The sequence below is a fragment of the Ranitomeya variabilis genome, chromosome 3, assembly GCF_051348905.1.
Source record: "Ranitomeya variabilis isolate aRanVar5 chromosome 3, aRanVar5.hap1, whole genome shotgun sequence".
Lineage (NCBI taxonomy): Eukaryota > Metazoa > Chordata > Amphibia > Anura > Dendrobatidae > Ranitomeya > Ranitomeya variabilis.
Window position 1 is genome coordinate 555,011,353 of NC_135234.1, and position 13,124 is coordinate 555,024,476.

The window sequence follows — 13,124 nt, forward strand, 5'->3', positions numbered from 1 at the left end:
ATAGGAACAAAGCGGGAAGAAAGCCATACCAAATCCCCAACGCGTAGTCGGGGACCCACACCGCGGCGGCGGTTGGCAAAGCGCTGAGCCTTCTCCTGTGACAACTTCAAGTTGTCCACCACATGATTCCAGATCTGCTGCAACCTATCCACCACAGAATCCACCCCAGGACAGTCAGAAGGCTCCACATGACCCGAAGAAAAGCGAGGATGGAAACCAGAGTTGCAGAAAAAAGGCGAAACCAAGGTGGCGGAACTAGCCCGATTATTAAGGGCAAACTCAGCCAACGGCAAGAATGTCACCCAATCGTCCTGATCAGCAGAGACAAAACACCTCAAATAAGCCTCCAAAGTCTGATTGGTTCGCTCCGTCTGTCCATTAGTCTGAGGATGGAAAGCAGACGAAAACGACAAATCAATGCCCATCCTACTACAAAAGGATCGCCAGAACCTGGAAACGAACTGGGATCCTCTGTCTGACACAATATTCTCAGGGATGCCGTGCAAACGAACCACGTTCTGGAAAAACACAGGAACCAGATCGGAAGAGGAAGGCAGCTTAGGCAAAGGAACCAAATGGACCATCTTGGAGAAGCGATCACATATCACCCAGATAACGGACATGCCCTGAGATAGCGGAAGATCAGAAATGAAATCCATGGAGATATGTGTCCAAGGTCTCTTCGGGACAGGCAAGGGCAAGAGCAAACCGCTGGCACGAGAACAGCAAGGCTTAGCTCGAGCACAAGTCCCACAGGACTGCACAAATGACCGCACATCCCTTGACAAGGAAGGCCACCAAAAGGACCTGGCCACCAGATCTCTGGTGCCAAAAATTCCCGGGTGACCTGCCAACACCGAGGAATGAACCTCGGAAATGACTCTGCTGGTCCACTTATCCGGGACAAACAGTCTGTCAGGTGGACAAGACTCAGGCCTATCAGCCTGAAATCTCTGCAACACACGTCGCAGATCCGGAGAAATAGCTGACAAGATAACTCCATCTTTAAGAATACCAACAGGATCAGCGACTCCAGGAGCATCAGGCACAAAGCTCCTAGAAAGAGCATCGGCCTTCACATTCTTTGAACCTGGTAAATACGAGACAACAAAATCAAAGCGGGAGAAAAACAATGACCAGCGGGCCTGTCTCGGATTAAGGCGTTTAGCAGACTCGAGATACATCAGATTTTTGTGATCAGTCAAGACCACCACACGATGCTTAGCACCCTCGAGCCAATGACGCCACTCCTCAAATGCCCATTTCATGGCCAACAACTCCCGATTGCCCACATCATAATTTCGCTCGGCAGGCGAAAACTTCCTAGAGAAAAAGGCACAAGGTTTCATAACAGAGCAACCAGGGCCTCTCTGCGACAAAACGGCCCCTGCCCCAATCTCCAAAGCATCCACCTCAACCTGAAAGGGAAGTGAGACGTCAGGCTGGCACAAAACAGGCGCCGAAGTAAACCGGCATTTCAACTCCTGGAAAGCCTCCACGGCAGCAGGAGCCCAGTTAGCTACATCGGAGCCCTTCTTGGTCATATCCGTCAAAGGTTTCACAATGCTAGAAAAATTAGCGATAAAACGACGGTAGAAGTTAGCGAAGCCCAAGAACTTCTGAAGACTCTTAACTGACGAGGGCTGAGTCCAATCAAGAATAGCTCGGACCTTGACTGGGTCCATCTCCACAGCAGAAGGGGAAAAAATGAATCCCAAAAAGGGAACCTTCTGTACACCAAAGAGACACTTTGAGCCCTTGACAAACAAAGAATTTTCACGCAAAATTTTAAAGACCAACCTGACCTGCTCCACATGCGAATCCCAATTATCAGAAAAAACCAAAATATCATCCAGATAAACAATCAAAAATTTATCCAGATACTTCCGGAAAATGTCATGCATAAAGGACTGAAAAACTGAAGGCGCATTGGAGAGCCCAAAAGGCATCACCAAGTACTCAAAATGACCTTCGGGCGTATTGAATGCGGTTTTCCATTCATCACCTTGCTTAATGCGCACAAGGTTGTACGCACCACGAAGGTCTATCTTGGTGAACCACTTGGCACCCTTAATCCGGGCAAACAAGTCAGACAACAGCGGTAAAGGATACTGAAATTTGACAGTGATCTTATTTAAAAGCCGATAATCAATACAAGGTCTCAAAGATCCGTCCTTTTTTGCCACAAAAAAGAATCCCGCACCAAGAGGGGAAGAAGACGGACGAATATGTCCTTTCTCCAGAGACTCCTTGATATATGAACGCATAGCGGTATGTTCAGGTACCGACAGATTAAACAGTCTTCCCTTAGGAAATTTACTGCCTGGGATCAAATCTATAGCACAGTCACAGTCCCTATGAGGAGGCAGTGCACTGGACTCAGACTCACTGAAGACATCCTGATAATCAGACAAATACTCCGGAACTTCCGAAGGCGTAGAAGAAGCAATAGACACAGGCAGGGAATCCCCATGAATACCACGACAGCCCCAACTTGAGACTGACATAGCCTTCCAGTCCAGGACTGGATTATGGGTCTGTAACCATGGCAGCCCTAAAACAACCAAATCATGCATTTTATGTAAAACCAGGAAACGTATCACCTCGCGGTGTTCAGGAGTCATGCACATGGTAACCTGTGTCCAATACTGCGGTTTATTTGCTGCCAATGGTGTAGCATCAATACCCCTAAGAGGAATAGGATTTTCTAATGGTTCAAGAGTAAATCCACAGCGCTTAGCAAATGAGAGATCCATGAGACTCAGGGCAGCACCTGAATCTACAAACGCCATGACAGGATAAGATGACAGTGAGCAAATCAAAGTTACAGACAGAATAAATTTAGGTTGCAAATTACCAACGGTGACAGGACTAACAACTAGGGTTGAGCGAAACGGGTCGATCATTTTCAAAAGTCGCCGACTTTTGGCTAAGTCGGCGTCTCATGAAACCCGATCCGACCCCTGTGCTTGTCGGCCATGCGGTACGCGACTTTCGCGCCAAAGTCGCGTTTCAATGACGCGAAAAGCGCCATTTCTCAGCCAATGAAGGTGAACGCAGAGTGTGGGCAGCGTGATGACATAGATCCTGGTCCCCACCATCTTAGAGAAGGGCATTGCAGTGATTGGCTTGCTGTCTGCGGCGTCACAGGGGCTATAAAGGGGCGTTCCCGCCGACCGCCATCTTACTGCTGCTGATCTGAGCTTAGGGACAGGTTGCTGCCGCTTCATCAGAAGCAGGGAGAGCGTTAGGCAGGGTCCACTAACCACCAAACCGCTTGTGCTGCAGCGATTTCCACTGTCCAACACCACCTTCGGTGTGCAGGGACTGTGGAAGCTATTTTTTTTTTTTTTTCCCCTCAGCGCTGTAGCTCATTGGGCTGCCCTAGAAGGCTCCGTGATAGCTGTATTGCTGTGTGTACGCCACTGTGGAAACCAACTGCTTTTTTCAAAGCACATATCCTCTTGTTCCTTCCTTTCTGCACAGCTATCTTTTCTGTTTGTCCACACTTTTTATTTAATTTGTGCATCAGTCCACTCCTATTGCTGCCTGCCATACCTGGCTTACATTACTGCAGGGAGATAGTAATTGTAGGACAGTTTTTTTTTTTTTTTTGTTTTTTTTTTTGTGGGAGATTAAGATTGGCATTTCTGCTACAGTGCCATCCCTGTGTGTGCCATCTCTCACTGAGTGGGCCATAGAAAGCCTATTTATTTTTTCCGTGATTTGTGTTCTAAAATCTACCTCAACACAAAAACACTACATCAATCAGTGGGAGAAAAATATTGGCCTCAGTCAGGGCTTGTGTGCCACTGCTGTGTGTGCTATCTCTCATTCAGTGGGCTATAGCAAGCCTATTTTTTTTTTTTTTTTTTTTTTTTTTAATATTATTTGGTTTCTAAAGTCTCCCTGAAAAAAAAAAAAAACCATAAAAAAACAGTGGGAGAGTAATATTGCCCTTTCAGCTTGTGTGCCAGTCTTGACTCCTGGGTGTGCCACCTCTCTCCCTCTCATTCAGTGGGCCATAGAAAGCCTATTTATTTTTTTTAAAAAATATTATTGGGTTTCTAAAGTCTCCCTGAAAAAACAAAAAATACATAAAAAAACAGTGGGAGAGTAATATTGCCCTTTCAGCTTGTGTGCCAGTCTTGACTCCTGGGTGTGCCACCTCTCTCCCTTTCATTCAGTGGGCCATAGAAAGCCTATTTATTTTTTCCGTGATTTGTGTTCTAAATTCTACCTCAACACAAAAACACTACATCAATCAGTGGGAGAAAAATATTGGCCTCAGTCAGGGCTTGTGTGCCACTGCTGTGTGTGCTATCTCTCATTCAGTGGGCCATAGAAAGCCTATTTATTTTTTTTTTTTAATATTATTTGGTTTCTAATTCTCCCTGAAAAAAAAAAAAAAAACCTAAAAAAACAGTGGGAGAATAATATTGCCCTTTCAGCTTGTGTGCCAGTCTTGACTCCTGGGTGTGCCACCTCTCTCCCTCTCATTCAGTGGGCCATAGAAAGCCTATTTATTTTTTTTTTTAAATATTATTGGGTTTCTAAAGTCTCCCTGAAAAAACAAAAAATACATAAAAAAACAGTGGGAGAGTAATATTGCCCTTTCAGCTTGTGTGCCAGTCTTGACTCCTGGGTGTGCCACCTCTCTCCCTTTCATTCAGTGGGCCATAGAAAGCCTATTTATTTTTTGGTTTTTTTAATATTATTTGGTTTCTAAAGTCTCCCTGAAAATAAAAAAAAAAAATACATAAAAAAACAGTGGGAGAGTAATATTGCCATTTCAGCTTGTGTGCCAGTCTTGACTCCTGGGTGTGCCACCTCTGTCCCTCTCATTCAGTGGGCCATAGAAAGCCTTGTTTTTTTGTTTTTTTTTTAATATTATTTGGTTTCTAAAGTCTCCCTGAAAATAAAAAAAAAATACATAAAAAAACAGTGGGAGAGTAATATTGCCATTTCAGCTTGTGTGCCAGTCTTGACTCCTGGGTGTGCCACCTCTCTCTCTAATTGTGGGCCATAGAAAGCCTATTTATTTTTTGGTTTTTTTAATATTATTTGGTTTCTAAAGTCTCCCTGAAAATAAAAACAAAAAATACATAAAAAAACAGTGGGAGAGTAATATTGCCCTTTCAGCTTGTGTGCCAGTCTTGACTCCTGGGTGTGCCACCTCTCTCCCTTTCATTCAGTGGGCCATAGAAAGCCTATTTATTTTTTGGTTTTTTTAATATTATTTGGTTTCTAAAGTCTCCCTGAAAATAAAAAAAAAAATACATAAAAAAACAGTGGGAGAGTAATATTGCCATTTCAGCTTGTGTGCCAGTCTTGACTCCTGGGTGTGCCACCTCTGTCCCTCTCATTCAGTGGGCCATAGAAAGCCTTGTTTTTTTGTTTTTTTTTTAATATTATTTGGTTTCTAAAGTCTCCCTGAAAATAAAAAAAAAATACATAAAAAAACAGTGGGAGAGTAATATTGCCATTTCAGCTTGTGTGCCAGTCTTGACTCCTGGGTGTGCCACCTCTGTCCCTCTCATTCAGTGGGCCATAGAAAGCCTTGTTTTTTTGTTTTTTTTTTAATATTATTTGGTTTCTAAAGTCTCCCTGAAAATAAAAAAAAAATACATAAAAAAACAGTGGGAGAATAATATTGCCATTTCAGCTTGTGTGCCAGTCTTGACTCCTGGGTGTGCCACCTCTCTCTCTAATTGTGGGCCATAGAAAGCCTTTTTATTTTTTTCCTTCATTTGTGTTTTAAAATCAACCTCAACACAAAAACACTACATCAATCAGTGGGAGAAAAATATTGGCCTCAGTCAGGGCTTGTGTGCCACTCCTGTGCGTGCCATCTCTCATTCAGTGGGCCATAGAAAGCCTTGTTTTTTTGTTTTTTTTTTAAATATTATTTGGTTTCTAAAGTCTCACAGAGAAAAAAAAAAAAATAAATTAGGTGGGAGATTAATATTGACATTAGTGCTTGAGTGACAGTCCTGCGTGTGTGTCATCTCTGTGATTTGGTGTCACAGAAAACAGAGTGTGTAACATTGTGCCTGATTTTCCTTGTGGTCTCACCAACCTGTTAAGGGATATTGAAATCATACTGAAGTTATAGCTCACCGTGTAAGTTGTTTGACAGCAACAAATAAAGTTAGTTTGGTTACGATTTTTAAACAATGATGAAGTCTGGTGCAAGAGGTCGTCGTGGGCGTTCATTGTCAGCTGGTAATGATGGTAGTGGTAGTGGAGCATCAGGTGGTCGTGGGGATAAAAATATTCCACCTAAGTCTGGAGCTGTGGAGCCAGTTTCGTCGTCAGGCTACACAAGGCCTCGAACGCTCTCTTTTCTGGGAGTAGGAAAACCGCTTTTAAAGGCTGAGCAGCAACAGCAAGTTTTGGCTTACATTGCAGACTCAGCCTCTAGCTCTTTTGCCTCCTCTTCCGAAACTGGTAAATGTAAAAGCAGCGCGTCGCTTGTGGATGTTCACGGTCAGGGACAAGTCGCTTCCTTGTCCTCCTCAGCAAAAACTACAACAAGAGAGAAGGATGCAGCAGGCGACACAACGGGTCACTCCATGGAGCTCTTTACACATACCGTCCCTGGCTTAGAAAGTGAAACATTTAACAGGCCATGCCCATTACAAGTAGATTCTGACATGGAGTGCACTGATGCACAGCCACAGCCAGAGTACTATGCTGCTCCTTTGACTCAGACCACCACATTGCCCTCTCAGGGTACAGATCCACAATCAGACCCTGATGAGACTATGTTGCCCCGCCACGAACGCTATACCACCGACCGACACAGTGACACAGACGAAGTTGCACACGAGCTCGAAGAGGAGGTAATAGATGACCCAGTTATTGACCCCGATTGGCAGCCATTGGGGGAACAGGGTGCAGGCGGCAGTAGTTCAGAAGCGGAGGTGGAGGAGGGGCCGCAGCAGGCATCAACATCGCAACAGGTTCCATCTGCCGGGCCCGTATCTGGCCCAAAACGCGTGTCAAAGCCAAAACCTGTTGGAGGACAGCGTGGCCATCCGGTTAAAGCTCAGTCTGCAATCCCTGAAAAGGGATCCGAGTCTAGGAAGAGTGCAGTCTGGCATTTTTTTAAACAACATCCAACTGATCAGCGCAAAGTCATCTGTCAAAAATGTTCAACTAGCTTAAGCAGAGGTCAGAATCTGAAAAGTCTAAATACTAGTTGCATGCATAGACACTTAACCACCATGCATTTTCAAGCCTGGACTAACTACCAAACGTCCCTTAAGGTTGTAGCACCCTCGGCCAATGAAGCTAGTCAGCAACGCAACATCCCTTCCGTCACTGTAAGGCCACCATTTTCCGCACCACCGGCAGTATCTGTGCAGGTTTCTTTGCCAGCCAAAAGCAGTCAGGGTCAGGGAATCACCAGTTTAGTAGGAGGAAATATTGCATCTAGGGCACCGGCGGAAACAATACCGTCTCCAACCGTCTCTCAGTCTGCCATGTACACCGGCACACCCGAAAGTTCCACGATCTCCTGCTCTCCAGTCCAGCTCACCCTACATGAGACTCTGGTTAGAAAAAGGAAGTACTTATCCTCGCATCCGCGTACACAGGGTTTTAACGCCCACATAGCTAGACTAATCTCGTTAGAGATGATGCCCTACCGTTTAGTTGAAAGCGAAGCTTTTAAAGCCCTGATGGAGTACGCTGAACCACGATACGAGCTACCTAGTCGACACTTTTTTTCCAGAAAAGCCATCCCAGCCCTGCACCAGCATGTTAAACAGCGCATCGTCCATGCACTTAGGCAATCTGTGAGTACAAAGGTGCACCTGACTACAGATGCATGGACCAGTAGGCATGGCCAGGGACGTTATGTGTCCATCACGGCACACTGGGTGAATGTGGTGGATGCAGGGTCCACAGGCGACATCAATTTAGGGACAGTTGTGCCTAGCCCACGGTCTAGGAAACAGTTGGCTGTAGGCGTTCGCACCCCCTCCTCCTCCTCCTCGTCCTCCTGCAGAAGCTACAGCTCTTCCACAGAACGCAGTTGGCCAACCACTCCATCGGCAGATGACACTGTTGCACACCAGTTGTCCCATTATGGGCCAGCTACTGCCAAGCGTCAGCAGGCTGTATTGGCTATGAAGTGTTTGGGCGACAACAGACACACCGCGGAAGTTCTGTCCGAGTTCTTGCAACAAGAAACGCAGTCGTGGCTGGGCACAGTAGATCTTGAGGCAGGCAAGGTAGTGAGTGATAACGGAAGGAATTTCATGGCTGCCATCTCCCTTTCCCAACTGAAACACATTCCTTGCCTGGCTCACACCTTAAACCTGGTGGTGCAGTGCTTATTGAAAACTTATCCTGGGTTCTCCGACCTGCTCCTCAAAGTGCGTGCACTTTGCTCACATATCCGACGTTCGCCTGTACACGCCAGCCGTATGCAGACCTATCAGCGGTCTTTGAACCTTCCCCAGCATCGCCTAATCATAGACGTTGCAACAAGGTGGAACTCAACACTGCACATGCTTCAGAGACTGTGCGAACAGAGGCGTGCTGTTATTTATTTGTGGGAGGATACACGGGCAGGCAGTAGGATGGCAGACATGGAGTTGTCAGGTGTGCAGTGGTCGAAGATACAAGACATGTGTCAAGTCCTTCAGTGTTTTGAGGAATGCACACGGCTGGTTAGTGCAGACAACGCCGTAATAAGCATGAGCATCCCCCTAATGCGTCTGCTGATGCAAAGTTTGACGCACATAAAGGAGCAGGCGTCTGCACCAGAGGAAGAGGGAAGCCTTGATGACAGTCAGCCATTGTCTGGTCAGGGCAGTGTACAGGACGAGGTAGCGGGCGAAGAGGAGGTGGAGGACGAGGAGGATGATGGGGATGAGTATATTTTTAATGCGGAAACTTTCACGGGGGCACAGGAAATTGGTTGCGTGTCACGGCCGGGTTCTGGTTTTTTGAGGGACACAAGTGACGTAGATTTGCCTGCAACTGCCCCTCAACCAATCACAACCGGAGATTTGACAACTGGAACTTTGGCCCACATGGCGGATTATGCCTTACGTATCCTAAAAAGGGACACACGCATTACGAAAATGATGAACGATGACGATTACTGGTTGGCCTGCCTCCTTGATCCACGCTATAAAGGCAAATTGCAAAATATTATGCCACATGAGAACTTGGAACTAATATTAGCAACCAAACAATCAACTCTTGTTGACCGTTTGCTTCAGGCATTCCCAGCACACAGCGCACGTGATCGTTCTCACACAAGCTCCAGGGGGCAGCAGACTAGGAGTGTTAGGGGTGCACACATCAGAAGTGGCGTTGGACAGAGGGGTTTTCTGACCAGGTTGTGGAGTGATTTTGCTATGACCGCAGACAGGACAGGTACTGCTGCATCAATTGAAAGTGACAGGAGACAACATTTGTCCAGTATGGTTACTAACTATTTTTCATCCCTTATCGATGTTCTCCCTCAACCGTCATTCCCATTTGATTACTGGGCCTCCAAATTAGACACCTGGCCAGAATTGGCAGAATATGCATTGCAGGAGCTTGCTTGCCCGGCAGCAAGTGTCCTATCAGAAAGAGTATTCAGTGCTGCAGGTTCAATATTAACCGAAAAAAGGACTCGTCTGGCTACCCAAAATGTTGACGATCTAACATTCATTAAAATGAACCACAACTGGATTTCGAAATCTTTTGCCCCACCTTGCCCGGCCGACACCTAGCTTTCCTATGAAAAGCTCTTGCCTGTGAATTACTTTTCTAATGTCTAATTTGCTGCAGCTGATTGTACAGCATACGACATGTTTACACCTCCCTAAATGGCAAAACTCCCCACACGGGGCCGTGGTATCGCGACTTGGCGTAAGCACCCGTGAGACTGCTGTTTGTCTGAAGAGGTGGGTGTGCTCGCTTTTGGTTGACGGCATTGCTACTGGGTCCCTCATAGTACAATGTAGTGTCTCTGGCGGTGGTGGTGCGCACCCAACGTCAGACACACCGTTGTAACATGAGGGGCCCTGGGGCGGTCCCGCCGGCCTCAAGAGAGTTCCCCCCTACCCCAGCTCAAAATGTGCTCTACCACGTGCAAAATTATGTCGCACAGCTCCACCAATCTTTAGTCTATTCGCTGACATCATTCAATGTCTGGCACTGACAATACAAATTTATAGACATCTATGATGCAACTTAAAGTAGTCTGTGTCTGTGTCCTATATTGGCACCATTAAATAGTTACTGCCAAATTACTATGTCAGAAACTCAGTAGATGAGCCCACCCCTGTACCTAAGTATGCCACCTTTTTTTTTTGTTTTGGTTGTTTTGCGAGACATTAACATCTATTTATATTTTGGGAGTACTGGGACAGACACTCCTTGCACTACTCCTCCACTCACCACCAAGCTGCCTGTGTATCCATGTAACCGCTGTAAAACTGCCATGAGCCTATTGTTTGTTATTTTAGGCCTTTGATAGCCTGTCTGCGGTCCCTACTTTAAATACTCCTCCACTGACCACCAAGCTGCCTGCCCGTGTATCCATGTAACCGCTGTGAAACTGCCATGAGCCTATTGTTTGTTATGTTAGGCCTTTGATAGCCTGTCTGCGGTCCCTACTTTAAATACTCCTCCACTGACCAGACCACTGCTGCCCGTGTACCCCTGGAACCAATTATAAAGTGCCTACAGCCAGCCCATTTTCTTATGTTAGGCCTTTGAAGCCTGTCTGCGGTCCCTACTTTAAATACTCCTCCACTGACCAGACCACTGCTGCCCGTGTACCCCTGGAACCAATTATAAAGTGCCTACAGCCAGCCCATTTTCTTATGTTAGGCCTTTGAAGCCTGTCTGCGGTCCCTACTTTAAATACTCCTCCACTCACCACCACCAAGCTGCCTGCCCGTGTATCCATGTAACCGCTGTGAAACTGCCATGAGCCTATTGTTTGTTATTTTAGGCCTTTGATAGCCTGTGTGCGGTCCCTACTTTAAATACTCCTCCACTCACCACCAAGCTGCCTGCCCGTGTATCCATGTAACCGCTGTGAAACTGCCATGAGCCTATTGTTTGTTATGTTAGGCCTTTGATAGCCTGTCTGCGGTCCCTACTTTAAATACTCCTCCACTGACCAGACCACTGCTGCCCGTGTACCCCTGGAACCAATTATAAAGTGCCTACAGCCAGCCCATTTTCTTATGTTAGGCCTTTGAAGCCTGTCTGCGGTCCCTACTTTAAATACTCCTCCACTGACCAGACCACTGCTGCCCGTGTACCCCTGGAACCAATTATAAAGTGCCTACAGCCAGCCCATTTTCTTATGTTAGGCCTTTGAAGCCTGTCTGCGGTCCCTACTTTAAATACTCCTCCACTCACCACCACCAAGCTGCCTGCCCGTGTATCCATGTAACCGCTGTGAAACTGCCATGAGCCTATTGTTTGTTATTTTAGGCCTTTGATAGCCTGTCTGCAGCCCCTACTTGCAATACTCCTCCACTGACCACACCAATGCTGCCCGTGTACCCCTGGAACCTATTTAAAAGTTCATAGAGCCTAGTTATATATTTTATTTACTATTAATAAGGCCATGATGGACTACGCTGTACCACGCTACAAGCTAACCAGTCGACACTTCTTTTGCGAGAAAAGCCATCCCAACCCTCCACCAGCATGTAGAAGACCGCATTGTCCATGCACTCTGGCAATCTGTGAGTACAAAGGTGCACCTGACAACAGACGCATGGACCTGTAGGCATGGCCACGGAAGATTACGTGTCCATTACGGCGCAATGGGTTAATGTGGTGGATGCATGGTCCACAGGGGACAGCCTACTAAGTCTGTCTGCAGTCCCTAATTCAAATTGTCCTCCACTGTCTAAATCGGAACTTCCACCTTCTGGCTTTCGGCCTATAGTATCAGAAATTAAACTGCATTTGGCCTTCAACTTTGGTTAGGGCCTACTAACGGCTTTTGCCCCTCCCTGGTGTTGCCCTCAACTAAATAAAGCTGAGCTTCAACCTTCTGCTCCAAATTACCATTTTGAAAAATGCAATAGGCTTTTCAGGCCTACTAAAGGAGTCTGTCTGTGTGCCCCTGCCTGGTGTTGTCCTCAACTAAATAAAGCTGAGCTTCAACCTTCCGGCTCTCATTATGTGGTTTAAAAAAAAAAAATGGTGGTTAGGGCCTACTAACGGCTTCTGCCCCTCCCTGGTGTTGTCCTCAACTAAATAAAGCTGAGCTTCAACCTTCCGGCTCTCATTATGTGGTTTAAAAAAAAAAAATGGTGGTTAGGGCCTACTAACGGCTTCTGCCCCTCCCTGGTGTTGTCCTCAACTAAATAAAGCTGAGCTTCAACCTTCCGGCTCTCATTATGTGGTTTTAAAAAAAAAAATGGTGGTTAGGGCCTACTAACGGCTTCTGCCCCTCCCTGGTGTTGTCCTCAACTAAATAAAGCTGAGCTTCAACCTTCCGGCTCTCATTATGTGGTTTTAAAAAAAAAAAAGGTGGTTAGGGCCTACTAACGGCTTCTGCCCCTCCCTGGTGTTGTCCTCAACTAAATAAAGCTGAGCTTCAACCTTCCGGCTCTCATTATGTGGTTTTAAAAAAAAAAATGGTGGTTAGGGCCTACTAACGGCTTCTGCCCCTCCCTGGTGTTGTCCTCAACTAAATAAAGCTGAGCTTCAACCTTCCGGCTCTCATTAAGTGGTTTTAAAAAAAAAATGGTGGTTAGGGCCTACTAACGGCTTCTGCCCCTCCCTGGTGTTGTCCTCAACTAAATAAAGCTGAGCTTCAACCTTCCGGCTCTCATTATGTGGTTTTAAAAAAAAAAATGGTGGTTAGGGCCTACTAACGGCTTCTGCCCCTCCCTGGTGTTGTCCTCAACTAAATAAAGCTGAGCTTCAACCTTCCGGCTCTCATTATGTGGTTTTAAAAAAAAAAATGGTGGTTAGGGCCTACTAACGGCTTCTGCCCCTCCCTGGTGTTGTCCTCAACTAAATAAAGCTGAGCTTCAACCTTCCGGCTCTCATTATGTGGTTTTAAAAAAAAAAATGGTGGTTAGGGCCTACTAACGGCTTCTGCCCCTCCCTGGTGTTGTCCTCAACTAAATAAAGCT